Genomic DNA, 13,793 nt, shown 5'->3' with positions numbered 1-13,793 from the left:
CCGTTTAGCCAACATGAAAGAGAGGAGTATGGCATTGGCTTTCAACTAGTAGGGTGAGTCAACTTATTTATTTTTTTACTTGCACATGCACACACACACACACACACACACACACACACACACACACACACACACACACACACACACACACACACACACACACACACACACACACACACACACACACATCAGTACCATGGACAGCCACAGGATATTTAGGAGCATTGATTGGGCTAAATTGTTTTTGTTATCTTTAAGTTTGTTTTCACTGTATTAAACTAAGCATACATAGCCTAGTTGTTTGATGATGTTGAAATGGTGCTTGAATAGCGGAGGCAGTGCTCCTGTTGTCTTTGTGCTGACTTGCGGTAACTCAGTGGTTCTATAGCAGTAATTGTTTAGTAAACTGTATAAAACATTACCTTGCTTGACCATGCTGTAGGTCATGTAACTGTTTGTTACAAGCAATATTTGCTTTGTGGACTTCCCTTTGTGGACAGATGTTGCTCTCCGGTTTTGTGAAGAAACAAATTTATTCCGCCTCTGTGTGACTGTCTTTTTGTTGTCTCGGCCTTATGGTATATCACGGTGGCGTATGAACGAATGGGTTATAGAGCAAACAACACAATTATCACAACATAGGGTGTAATATGTCTTTTTTACTGGCTTGGCTTGGCTTCCCCAGTGATTTTACCCACACACTGCTACTGCTCTATGTGTTACGTTGGTCGATGGAAGGAGTAGACCAAGGTGCAGCGTGGTAGGCGTACATCTTTCTTTTATTGATGACACCGAAAAAGAAAAGAAAATACAAAACGAAAACGCACAGTTCTGTAGGACTGGAAAGCAACAGTACAAAAACAAGATCCCACAACCTAAGGTGGAAAAAAGCCTAAGTATGATCTAAGTATGCCTAAGTATGATCCCCAATCAGAGACAACGATAGACAGCTGCCTCTGATTGGGAACCATACCAGGCCAACAAAGAAATAGAAAAACTAGATTGCCCACCCTAGTCACACCCTGACCTAACCAAATAGAGAATTAAAAGGATCTCTAAGGTCAGAGCGTGACACTATGTGCAAGAATAGTGGTTAACATGATTTTTGAATGATTACCCCATCACTGTACCCCACGCATACAATTATCTGTAAGGTCCCTCAGTTGAGTAGTGAATTTCAAGCACAGATTCAAGCACAAAGACCAGGGAGGCTTTCCATGCCTCACAAAGAAGGGCACCTATTGGTAGATGGGTAAAAATAAAAAAGCAGACATTGAATATCCCTTTGAGCATGGTGAAGTTATTCATTAGACTTGGTGTATAAATACATCCAGTTACTACAAAGATTTTTTTATTGATTTATTTCACCTTTATTTAACCAGGTAGGCCAGTTGAGAACAAGTTCTCATTTACAACTGTGACCTGGCCAAGATAAAGCAAAGCAGTGCGACACAAACAACAACACAGAGTTACACATGGAATAAACAAACGTACAGTCAATAACACAATATAAAAGTCTATATTCAGTGTGTGCAAATGAGGTAAGATAAGGGAGGTAAGGCAATAAAAGGCTGTAGTGGCGAAGTAATTACAATATAGCAATTAAACACTGGAGTGATAGATGTGCAGAAGATGAATGTGCAAGTAGAGATACTGGGGTGCAAAGGAGCATACAGGTGACCTTCCTAACTCAGTTTCCGGAGAGGAAGGAAACCACTCAGGGATTTCACCAGGCCAATGGTGATTTTAAAACAGTTTTAAAACAGAGTTTAATGGCTGTGATAGGAGAAAACTGAGGATGGATCAATAACATTGTAGTTACTCCACAATACTAACCTACCGGAGTGAAAAGAAGGAAGCCTGTACAGAATAAAAATATTACAAAACATGCATCCTGTTTGCAATAAGGCACTAAAGCAATATTTGCAAAAAATGTGTAGAAGAAATATACTTTTTATCCTGAGTGCAAAGCATTATGTTCAGGGCAAATCTAACACAACACATCACTGAGTACCACTCTTCATATTTTCAAGTATGGTGGTGGCTGCATCATGTTATGAATATGATCGTCATCAGCAAGGACTAGGAAGTTTTTTTAGGATAAAAAGAAACGGAATTGAGTTAAGCACAGGCAAAATCCTAGAGGAAAACCTGGTTCAATCTGCTTTCCAACAGACACTATGTCACGTTCCTGACCTTATTTTCCTTTGTTTAGTCTTTATTTAGTTGGTCAGGACGTTCTATGTTCTGTGTTTCTATGTTTAGGTTTCTCATATTGGCCTGATATGGTTCTCAATCAGAGGCAGGTGTTTTGCGTTGTCTCTGATTGGGAACCATGTTTAGGTAGCCTGTTTTTCACTGTTGGTTTGTGGGTGATTGTTTCCTGTGTCAGTGTTTGTGCCACACGGGACTGTTTTGGTTAGATTTACTTGTGTTATTTTGTATTGTGTCTTGTTCAGTTTATTATATTAAAACCATGGACACTTACTACGCTGCGTCTTGGTCCGATCCCTGCTACACCTCCTCTTCAGACGAAGAGGAGGAAATCTGCCGTTACAGAATCACCCACAAACCAAGGACCAAGCAGCGTGGTAAAGGACAGCAGCAGCAGCGGCAAAACACACAGGACTCCTGGACATGGGAAGAAATTCTGGACGGTAAGGGACCCTGGGTTCAAGCTGGAGAATATCGCCGCCCTCGTGAAGAGCTGGAGGCAGCTAAAGCCGAGAGGCGGTGGTATGAGGAGGCAGCACGGAAGCGCGGCTGGAAGCCAGAGAGGCAGCCCCAAAAATGTCTGGGGGGGGGGCTCTCGGGGAGTGTGGCGAAGTCAGGTAGGAGACCTGCGCCAACTCCCCGTGCTTACCGTGGAGAGCGAGAGTACGGGCAGACACCGTGTTATGCGGAAGAGCGCACGGTGTCTCCTGTACATGTGCATAGCCCGGTGCGATACATCCCAGCTCCTCGTATCGGCCGGGCTAGAGTGGGCATCGAGCCAGGTGCCATGAAGCCGGCTCAACGCATTTGGTCTCCAGTGCGTCTCCTCGCGCCGGTGTACATGGCACCAGCCTTATGCATGGTGTCCCCGGTTCGCCAGCACAGCCCAGTGCGGGCTATTCCACCTCGCCGCACTGGCCGGGATAAGGGGAGTATTCAACCAGGTAAGGTTGGGCAGGCTCGGTGCTCAAGAGCCTGTACCTATGATGAAAATTACAGGCCTCTCTCATCTTTTTAAGTGGGAGAACTTACACAATTGTTGGCTGACTAAATACTTTTTTGCCCCACTGTATACTGTATAAATCAATCCAGGAAGGCTGAGCCTAGGATAAATACTTCTGCTGTAGCTCCCTGCATCATTAATATCACTTAGGCCTGTGTTTACAATCATCATAACCATTAACACCAAAATCAACTGATTCCATCTGTAACCATCAGCATCATTAAAAGTTGTTCCTTTGTTTAGTGTACTGTTGTGTATACAGGCCTGTAGAATGTAACGCTGATGGTCCCAGGGTAGAGGCTTTCATCTAGGTATTTAATTAGGCTATTAAAAAGTCAAAACAGAGTAGACTGGCTTTAGGTAGAGAGGCTGTTGTTGTCAACACTAAATAACACTTTGTAAAGCCATAAGAAAACCTCAGATTTCTACTGATCCGTATGATAACAGTTGGGTTTGTTTGCTCATGACTTGGGGTTGTGGTTTGGGAGGGAAGTGGTAAACACACACACACACACACACACACACACACACACACACACACACACACACACACACACACACACACACACACACACACACACACACACACACACACACACACACACACACACACACACAGGTATTAAAGGGTATGAAGCATGAGTTTTTACACACCAAAGTAACAACACAGTTTGGTCAAAGACTTAGTAACTTAGTTGTAGTCACAATCTATATAGTTACCTATAACTACAAACATAGTTATATTTTAGTGTTTGTACATATTTCTTAGCTTATTTCCGGATATTGTTGGAACTACCCACAATGCACTAATTCTCAAAGTCATATGGAGAACCGTTGCTACCTAGCTAATTCCAGCTGGCTAATGTTCACTACTTGCCATGCTAGCATGTAATTACATAACAAACCAAGTGTTGACACTGGTGAGCTACAATGTACATCCACAAAGAAGAAACCACATACGTAAATTCATGCGGGAAAACTGCAACTCCTGTACGTTTGGTAGTGGAAGTTGAGCGAGTGAGTGTTGTAGTAGTTTTCGGTTGTTTGTAACTAGTGCAGTAATACCCACATAGTGCAGTAATACCCACAAGGACTGGGTTACAACTTATTTGTGGCCCAAAAACGAGTAGCAAGCTTTGAAGTTGGAATGGTTTGTCCGGTTGAAGCGAGCAGATTGGAGAATGGGAAGCATGCACACGTCTACTGTATGCGATGCTTAGTATAACCAGTGGAAGGCAGGATTCGGGATGAGACTCTGACTGAAACCAGGAGCTGTGCCGAGCATGAATGTGAAGCTGCAACCTCTATTTCCTACCGACCTACGTGAAGCTGCAACCTCTATTTCCTACCGACCTACGTGAAGCCTGCAACCTCTATTTCCTACCGACCTACGTGAAGCTGCAACCTCTATTTCATACCGACCTACGTGAAGCCTGCAACCTCTATTTCCTACCGACCTACGTGAAGCCTGCAACCTCTATTTCCTACCGACCTACGTGAAGCCTGCAACCTCTATTTCCTACTGAGCTACTGGTACATTGCGAGTGTCAGCAGTGATGTAGATAACCCGGGTAAATTCAATATGTCAGTATATCGCTATTGGATTAGCTAGCTGATGCTCCCTCTGAAGGCCTCTCCTTGGCTCTTCTATGACTTTGGTAGCTAACAATAGGTAAGTCTCCGCTCACTGTACTTTATATCTGCTGCATTTTTTGTTGTGTTCTGTGTGTTCCTGCCTGTGCTAGACTAGTTGTTCCAAAGATATTTGTAACTAACCCCATCTGTGGTTGTTCTCTGGCTTACTACTTAGCAATGCCGACCATGGTGGTTGGCTAGCTAGGCTAGTTAGCTGGCTGGGCTAGCTAGCAGGCTAAAATAACTAACTTTAGCTGGTTGGCTTGCTGGCTAAGATAACTCAAAAAATAGAAAAGTGAGGTGTAACTTTGCATTGGGACTTTTGATGAGTATTCTGATGCAAATTCATATGCTACAGGTGGTTACGTTTATGCTACCTTACCTTTAAGGCGCATCTCCACCAGCACTCTGAAAGAGCCATTCTAATCCATGTAATTACCCATCAGGATTTATACGGGTGACTAAATAATGCTCTTCAACAAACAAGACACACTAATCACTGTGCAGTAACACATTCTCACACACACACACACACACACGCACACACACACACGCACGCACGCACGCACGCATCCACTCACACACACACACACACACACACACACACACACACACACACACACACACACACACACACACACACACACACACACACACACACACACACACACACACACACACACACACACACACACACACACACACACACACACACACACACACACACACACACACACACACACACACACACACACACACACACACACACACACACACACACACACACACACACACACACAATCAACTCTCTCTTCACATACACAGGCACAACCATAGCCTACTGCATCACTGGAGTGTGGTGAAGACTCACTAGACCTGTCTCTCCACTAGTGCGCTCTCCGATCTCCCGCCAATTGAGAGTGCTTTGTTTCCGTATTGAAAATGTTTTATGCTGTTTGTTAAATATTCCATATAATATTACAATAATCGCTAGCATTACACCATCGCATTCCCTTACTGTTTACTGCAAAATTGTAGACATTTTTGTTTCATGTTTGGTAGGCCAACAATATGTTGTTGCATTTCATTTATAATTTCCTCTCCTCTGAGTGGGCGCAATGTTTATAGTGCACAGGAACATTCGCAATATACATTTTTTCATCAAATGTGTTTGTTTGCTGTGTCCTCAGTGTTAAATGTCCGGCACCAGTCAAAGTTAAATGTGTGCATTGGCACGTTAAAATAGTTACAGCAGAAATCCATCTAGCACATTGGGGGAGATGAAACAACGGAGCCCCATTGATTTTCAAAGAATGGAAGCGAAGCTGGGCGGTTGGCGGTAGCGTGAACAGGGCGGGACCAAAGTTGGGGAACGCTGAAAGCATTGTTTTTACTTCTTTCTTCTCCATGTCAGTCAAAGGCCCTACAAGCCCAACAACTGTGATTGACTCAGTGAGGGTAGCTAGAGTAATTATTGTTCAGAACCTCACTGGTCAGTTACACACATTCTAGTTCGTGACATTGACTTGGAGCATCGCTCCAGACTTTCTCCCAAACTTTTTATTAAATGAACGTAATGCACCTGCCAGGATTAGAGAGAGTGGGATAGGGGGAGGATTAGAGAGAGAACCAATGGAGTAGAACTTTCTGACACGGCCCAGAAAACTGATCCAGAAGATGGGGGTGGGGTTGGAGAGAGAGGTGGGCGTGGTGGGAGAAGAAAGAGAGAGGGGTAGGAGACAAAGGAACAGAGGCAAAAAGGAACAGGCATTGGGAGAAGGTGAGACAGAGTGTGAGTGAGGGAGAGAGTTGGAGAGGCAGTGAGACAGAGTTAAGGGATAGAAGGAGAAGAAGGTGAAGGATAGGGAGAGAGGAGGATAATTGGCATGATAACTCAGAGGTAGTGTGGAGGAGAAAGAAAGTGGAGAGAAAGAGACAGGCACAAGGGAAAGAGAAAAATATAGAGGAGTGAGGGGGAAGGAGAGCGAGCACTGAGGAACAAGGCCAAAGAGAGGGGGAAGGGAGGAGAGGGAGGGAGGGAGAGGGGAAATATGGCCAGGGAGTAGAAAAGGGAGGGCAGTGGTACTTGCTATGTCTGGACACATCTATTCTCATCAGAGGGGAAATCAGAGCCAGTCACACACACACTCACATGCGCACACTCACTTGCACACAGAAGTAAAAAAGTAATCATATGCACCCCCCCCCCCCCCCCCCCCCCACACACACACACACACACAACTGATGTCGAGTGTTCACAGAGGTGTTACTGAGTCTTGACATAATAATCTTCTCTTTAAATGCACCACTACTCCCCTCCCAGCTGCTACAGATCAGAAAAGGCAGCTCATGCATTATCATTGACTACCTTTCTCTTTCTTTTCCCTCCCCTTTCTCTCTCTTTCACTCCCCCTTCTCTTCTCTCTCTCTCTTCCTCACCCTCTAACTTTTCCCTCTCTCACATATTCTCTCCGTTTCTATCTCGCTCTGTCTGCCTGTGTCTCCTGCTTTTTCTCTCTCTCCCTCCCTCCACCCCCCACTTTCTGTCTGTCTCCCTCCATCATCTCTCTGGCTGGAGTGTTCTGTGTGCGAGAGCCTCATTATGTCCGGTGTAGAGCTGCCATCTCAAGTGGACAAAGAGTCAGAGTCTGGGTCTCTAAGCCATCTGTTAAAACTTGCCTGGGCGAGAGGAGAGTATGTGTGTTTGACTGTGTGTGTTTGAGATTGATGCCACTTGATCAAAGAGGGGGGGTAACCGTGGCAGCAGTGAGTGTTGGAAGGGCTAATGGGAGAAGGACTGCAGCCAAGCTTTCATTCCACTAGAAAGCTCTAACCAAGTGATCCAACCCAACCTCCCATTCACTCTACAGTCCACAGTACAGTACCTCCAGTACAGCCCACTACACTGTACACTCAAACCTGCACTGCATATCAACTGCTGTCCTATAGGGCTGTTTATGATGGAGTTTCACCCTCCATACTGCAGCACTTACTACACTGTCATTAATAAGACAATGGCCCTGCTTGAATACATCCTAAGTGCATCATTCCTTCCCCCTTCCTTTGACTGATCACTGATCACTGATCTGACAAGACTGGGTTTGTAAAACCTGTAATGGAACTCTGCCTTTCACCCATCCAATTGTGTTAGATCAGTGATTACTTCAAGGAAGATAAACAGGGTTACAGAGTATAGCATATTGACAAGCCCCACTCCAGCACAGCGGCACTGACATCTGAAGTTATGCTACAAACACATGAGATGTATATACTGTATGGTTGTATACTGAATAGATGGATGCATGTGAATGTTCAAGGTGATATTGATCAGAGTCCTGCAGGCATTGTGGAGATGGGACAGTCAGACTGTTCAACAACACTTTCCGAACTTGTGACGTGCTGAACAAAGAGAGCAAGCCCAGCCAAGCTTCAGCCGAGCCAGACCCAGCTAGGTCCTCAGTGGAGAATCCATCATTTAAAGAAAAGTGTTTCATGTGATGACGAGTTAGCTAGGGGGAGGCAGGCAGATTAAATGTTTTGGGGTGGAGAGAGATGGAGAGATTTCTTAATTTAAATTTTGGGGATTTGTGTGTATTGTTTTGTATTGCTAGGTATTGCTGCACTGTTGGAGTTAAAAACACAAGAATTTCGCTGCACCTGCACTAACATCTACAAATACGTGTATGTGACCAATACAATTGGATTTGATTTTTAGAGATTGAAAGGCAGTTAACTTTGCATTAGCACCTTCTTGGTCGTGACAGAGGGCTGGCTGGGTCTAATGAGACAGAGGCAGTGGAGAGTGCAGCGGAGAACGCTTTAGAACAGAGTAGCGTTCACTGACACCCCCATTTATCATCCTCCGCAGCCCTGTCTCTCTCTCTGTCACGCCAGAGCCTGGTAGGCTCTCCCTCCCCTCCCGGCCGGGACGATAACACTCTAACCAGACGTCTCTGCAACCAACGCCACGGCCACAGAGCCAGATGAAAATCAGAACGGAGGGAGAGAGGAGAGGAAGAGGGGAACAGAGAGAAAGAGACACTATGTCGGAGAAAGGGAAAACAATTTACAGCCAAATGTAATATATATTTAATGGTTTTCATCTGCACACACAGAAAATTAGAGGCCAAATGCAATTAGTGAGTTGTTTTTCAGAGTGTAAGGGATATGTCCCTACACAGTGGCTCACAGGGAATCACACACTGAGGAACTCACACACAGATGCACACATACACAGAGGCATACATACACACGCAGACACACAGGCAGACACACACACACGCAGACACACACACACACTGATCCACTGAGACAGCAGCTCTGAAAGAGAAGAATCTCTCTAATCCTCGTAGCAGAAGTGATTTTCTGATTCTGCTGGCTCATCTCTCTCCTTTCCCACTTTTCTCTCTCTTTTTCACTCTCTCTGTGCAGAAGAAGAGAAGGATGATTAGCTGGGGAGAAGTGCGGCCCACTAATATAATAAGCAGGAAAATGGTTTTTCTAAGTGGGAGGAAGATATTAGGTGCCTTGTAAGTCCAATTTGCTGCCACCATCACAAACTAATGATTATCTCTCTCTATGCAAAATAAATCAAAGCGCTGATTATGTGGAAGAGGCTCTCGGTCTCCGAACAATGTTGGAAATGAACATGCTTATGGATGGAGGGCTTTGTCTGTTCTGAAGAGCATACTTGTAAAAGCACACAGAAAGGACACGGAAACTACATATATTTGTGTTTGAATTGCAATTTTTTTGTCATTATTTTTGCCCTTATTTAATCAAGTTTGTCCCAAGGGCTTCTACTTGTGTTGGCTGCTTGTTCTGTGCATGAATCATACTGTTAGTTGCTCTGGATAAGAATGGCTGCAGAGTAACTGAACAGGAATATAATGTGAATGAGACCCAGGTCTATGTTGACCTGACAGTGCAACTATGGCAATAAAACACACATGGTCCTTTACCACACACACACACACACACACACACACACACACACACACACACACACACACACACACACACACACACACACACACACACACACACACACACACACACACACACACACACACACACACACACACACACACACACACACACACACACACACACACACACACACACACACACACACACACACACACATACACACACACACACACACACGGTGAAATCATCTCAAACCAGTGTCACTCTTTTTCATTGATGGGTAACCTTTCACAAAATAGCATTCATTCTCTCGTTCTCTCTCTCTCTCCCTTTTTGTCTGATCATCAAGTTGAAGGTTGCTCAGTTACAGCTGCCCACTGTCGAAGCTTTTCCACCTGCCTGGTTTAATAGTTTTACACCGTCATCCTCTCTGACGCGTCTCTATTCTCGCCACAACCTAACGATCCACTCCTTCTCTCACTGCTGTAAGTGATCTCAGCACTGTCAAGGTCAGCTGCAGCGTGTCCACACTACGCATGAGGAGCCCTCACCAGAACTCACTGTAAAGGAGGGTGAATATAGCAAAAATGTCTCATAGTTTCCCTTCGAAATTTGACATATTATTGGATGAATGTCTATTTTTTACACATTATTTCCATGTGGTTACAGAGTTAAAACAGAAACAACTCAAAGGGTTACCTTTAGGTATTCATTCTGAGTGGTTAAGGTTAGGGCTATGGTTTGGTGAAGGCTTAAAACAAAATAATTAAAAACAATGCACTATTACTATCAGGTATCATCAGTATTCACAGTATTCTTGCGGCTTGCTAGAGCATTGTGAACTGCCATAGCGCAGTGGTCTAAACAGTGTGCTCCGGCTCCGAGCATCACCAGTTTGCTCCCAGTGCTGGGCAATCGCTTACATTTTTGGGGGTGAGCGGCGAGGAAGGCATATATTGACGTTGTCATGACGTTGGCCTGTTGGGGGAGGTTTATGACACCCATAACTACCTTCCCCCGTTTCTCTCTCTCTACTCTATAGAGTTAACCTTTGAAAAGCCCTTTGTTAACATAGAGATTCTGGTCCCGTCCTTATTACGAACGTGACAAGTGTGTTTGTCTTTCTCAAACTGAATGGAATTCTCCTTCACTGCCTCTAATCTGACCTAATCCCACCTCAATAATCCTGTTGGTCTTCATTGATTTGGGCTAATAAACTGTGAACTGTGTGTGTGTGTATTTGTGTCTTTTCCTACCACTCTATTCCCCTCACGTCGAGACACCCGGTTTAAAATGTGGTCTTTCCAGCGCTGAGGGGAAATCAATATGGCACGACGCTAAATACAACAGAGACGACTAGTTCCACACAATAGAAAGCTGAACAAATGCCCCAGAAAAGAAAAGCTCTATCCTCATACCAATGGACCTTTTGATTAAGACTACAGTGTTTAGCTACTCTATCAACACATGGATACTCTGTGGTGAGAGAGAGAGAGAGAGAGAGAGAGAGAGAGAGAGAGAGAGAGAGAGAGAGAGAGAGAGAGACAGAGACAGAGACAGAGACAGAGACAGAGACAGAGACAGAGAGAGAGAGAGAGAGAGAGAGAGAGAGAGAGAGAGAGAGAGAGAGAGAGAGAGAGAGAGAGAGAGAGAGAATGTTGTTCCTCGCTGCAGGGAGTAGAGTAAGAGAGCTGTGTAAAGTCATGCCACTCCTCCTGTCCAACCGCCTGCACAAAAAAACAACAACAAACTCTGTCAGTCTTCTTTCACAATCAACTCATGAAGAGGATCAAAGACAAATAAATGTTTCAAAAGATTTATCTGTCACCCAGCTCCATTCTTGTCTGCTCCTCTCACTCATAGGTCAGAGTAGGTGGGTGGGTGGTATCCCTTTACACAGGGTTACACCCTTTCATCCTCTTTCCCTCCTCATCCTCACCCCTCTCCTTCCCTTTGCTCCCACTTCGACTAACGATAACCCCTCCCTCCCGTCGCACTGCATCGCTCTTTGAAGTTAATGAGACAAACTATCAACCGTACCGATTTTAATTAGAAAACGGACAGAATGATTACATTTTTAATTGAAGCTGTCATTTTCAATTAAGATATGAGGTCCTTGAGAGGCCCTCTCATCTCTCCCTCCATTATTTATTCATTTATTGGCACACTCCCTCACTTTTCTACTCCTCTGCCAGATCCCCTGCTCCCCTCTACCTCTCCTCTCCCCCAGAGCTAAAGACCCGTCTCATCAGTTGACCAGGTGCACCTCTCCACTGTAGAGAACCATCCTCTCTCTCCTCTATGCCCTTTTCCACCCTTCCTCTCTCTCTCTCCAGTCCACACTCCTCCCTCCTCTTATCGCTTCTCTTTTCCCCTCCCATCTCCTCTGTTTCTGCCTCACTCTCCGCTCCATGTTTTTGCTTCCTCCCTCACTCCTCTATCTCACTCCTTCTTTCCTTGCTTCTCCCCATCTCCTTGTTTCTCCAATCCTTCTCCTCCACATCCCACTTTCACTCTACTCTCCTCGTCTATCCCTGTATTCCTCCCACTCTCCAACACTCCTCATCTCTTCATCCTCCCCTCTCCTCCCTCCTCTCCGATAAATAGTTCTAATCAGAGGGCTGAAGAGATACATTAGCCTCTCTGGCGTGTCTGTGACGAGCCCTGTCTCTCCCCGCCTCGCCATCTTTTCTTTCCACACACACACACAAACACACACAAACACACACACACACACACACACACACACACAACATTCCAAGTTAGACCACATTTAACAGAAGAATGCTTGCATCTGATTTTATTTTGATTTGATTGGAGGCTGACGATGATTTCGTATCCTCCTTGAGGCCATTAAGTGTTTATAAATCAAATGCAAAGGAAGACTTTATTGGGATGAAGTAAACAGCAGGTCAAATCCATTATCTTCACAGTAGAGGCTCATGGACATTCTGAAATGTCCATAATGTCCATAAAGACACTGGGACTAAACGTTGGAAAAACAAAAAGTCATGATAGATGCTCATTAAAATAAATAGATTTTATACTTTGCTTATGAGAATTATGAGTTCTCTGAGTTGCAACGAGCCTAGTCTGTCTATCATGGCTTAATATCATCAGGCAGAACTAATGCATCTAAAGCAAACCAATCTACTCTATTTCCCATGTCCCACTCCAGTGCATGTTGAATGTCTTGGCCTGAGCTGAACACGACCCTTTTATAAAGAGTGTGGTTAGAGGTCCCATCCAGGTTAGCTGCTGTAGATTCTGAGGACGGGGGACGCCATTTTGAGATGAAACCTGCAGCCGTGATGGAGAACATGTAAACAGAGTAAGTTAAATGGTTAATAACAAGACAAAATGGTCACTGACTGAAAACGTACTGTTCCTCCTCCCTCCCCATTATCATCCGACCTCTTCCTGTTCCTCCCCATCCTCCCCCCTCCTATCGCCAGACATACACTAGCTGGAGTGGGCAGTTTCTCTCCATCTCTTGGTGAGGAGGCTCTCAAGAGCAGCCAGGGCCATTCTGTCCTCACAGCACAATGCTGCTTTCTCATTAACTCTTATCAAAGTTCATCTGGCATCCAAATGCAATGTGCCGGGCGCTCGGTCTGCAATAAAGAGAGGGAGAGAGGAGTAGACAAAGACAGAGGGAAGAGAGAATAGATAGAACATGTTCCCATAATGTAGATAAAGGGCTAAAAGATATTGGTTTAATGATGAGGGGAACTGTAGCGTATTCACAAGCTCCCTTTGAATAGATTCAGTTATTGGTTTGGGCTAAAATTAGTTAATGTTCCTATTAGGCAGTGGGCCCTAATAATTCTCTCTCCCCATAACCATATAATTGGCTTTGTGTGTATGGATTTGCAGGTCTGGGAAATAAATGAGAAATGCATTAGTACCTTGGAGAGAAATAAAGATGCAACCTTATCAACCTATCCTATAGAGTGTTTCTCTGAGCAGTGGTGTGCTATTTACTCTTCAACTAGTTCTCCCAAACACAATG

This window comes from Salvelinus alpinus, chromosome 5 (assembly GCF_045679555.1).
Source record: "Salvelinus alpinus chromosome 5, SLU_Salpinus.1, whole genome shotgun sequence".
NCBI classification, from domain to species: Eukaryota; Metazoa; Chordata; class Actinopteri; order Salmoniformes; family Salmonidae; genus Salvelinus; species Salvelinus alpinus.
This window is presented reverse-complemented; position numbering follows the sequence as displayed.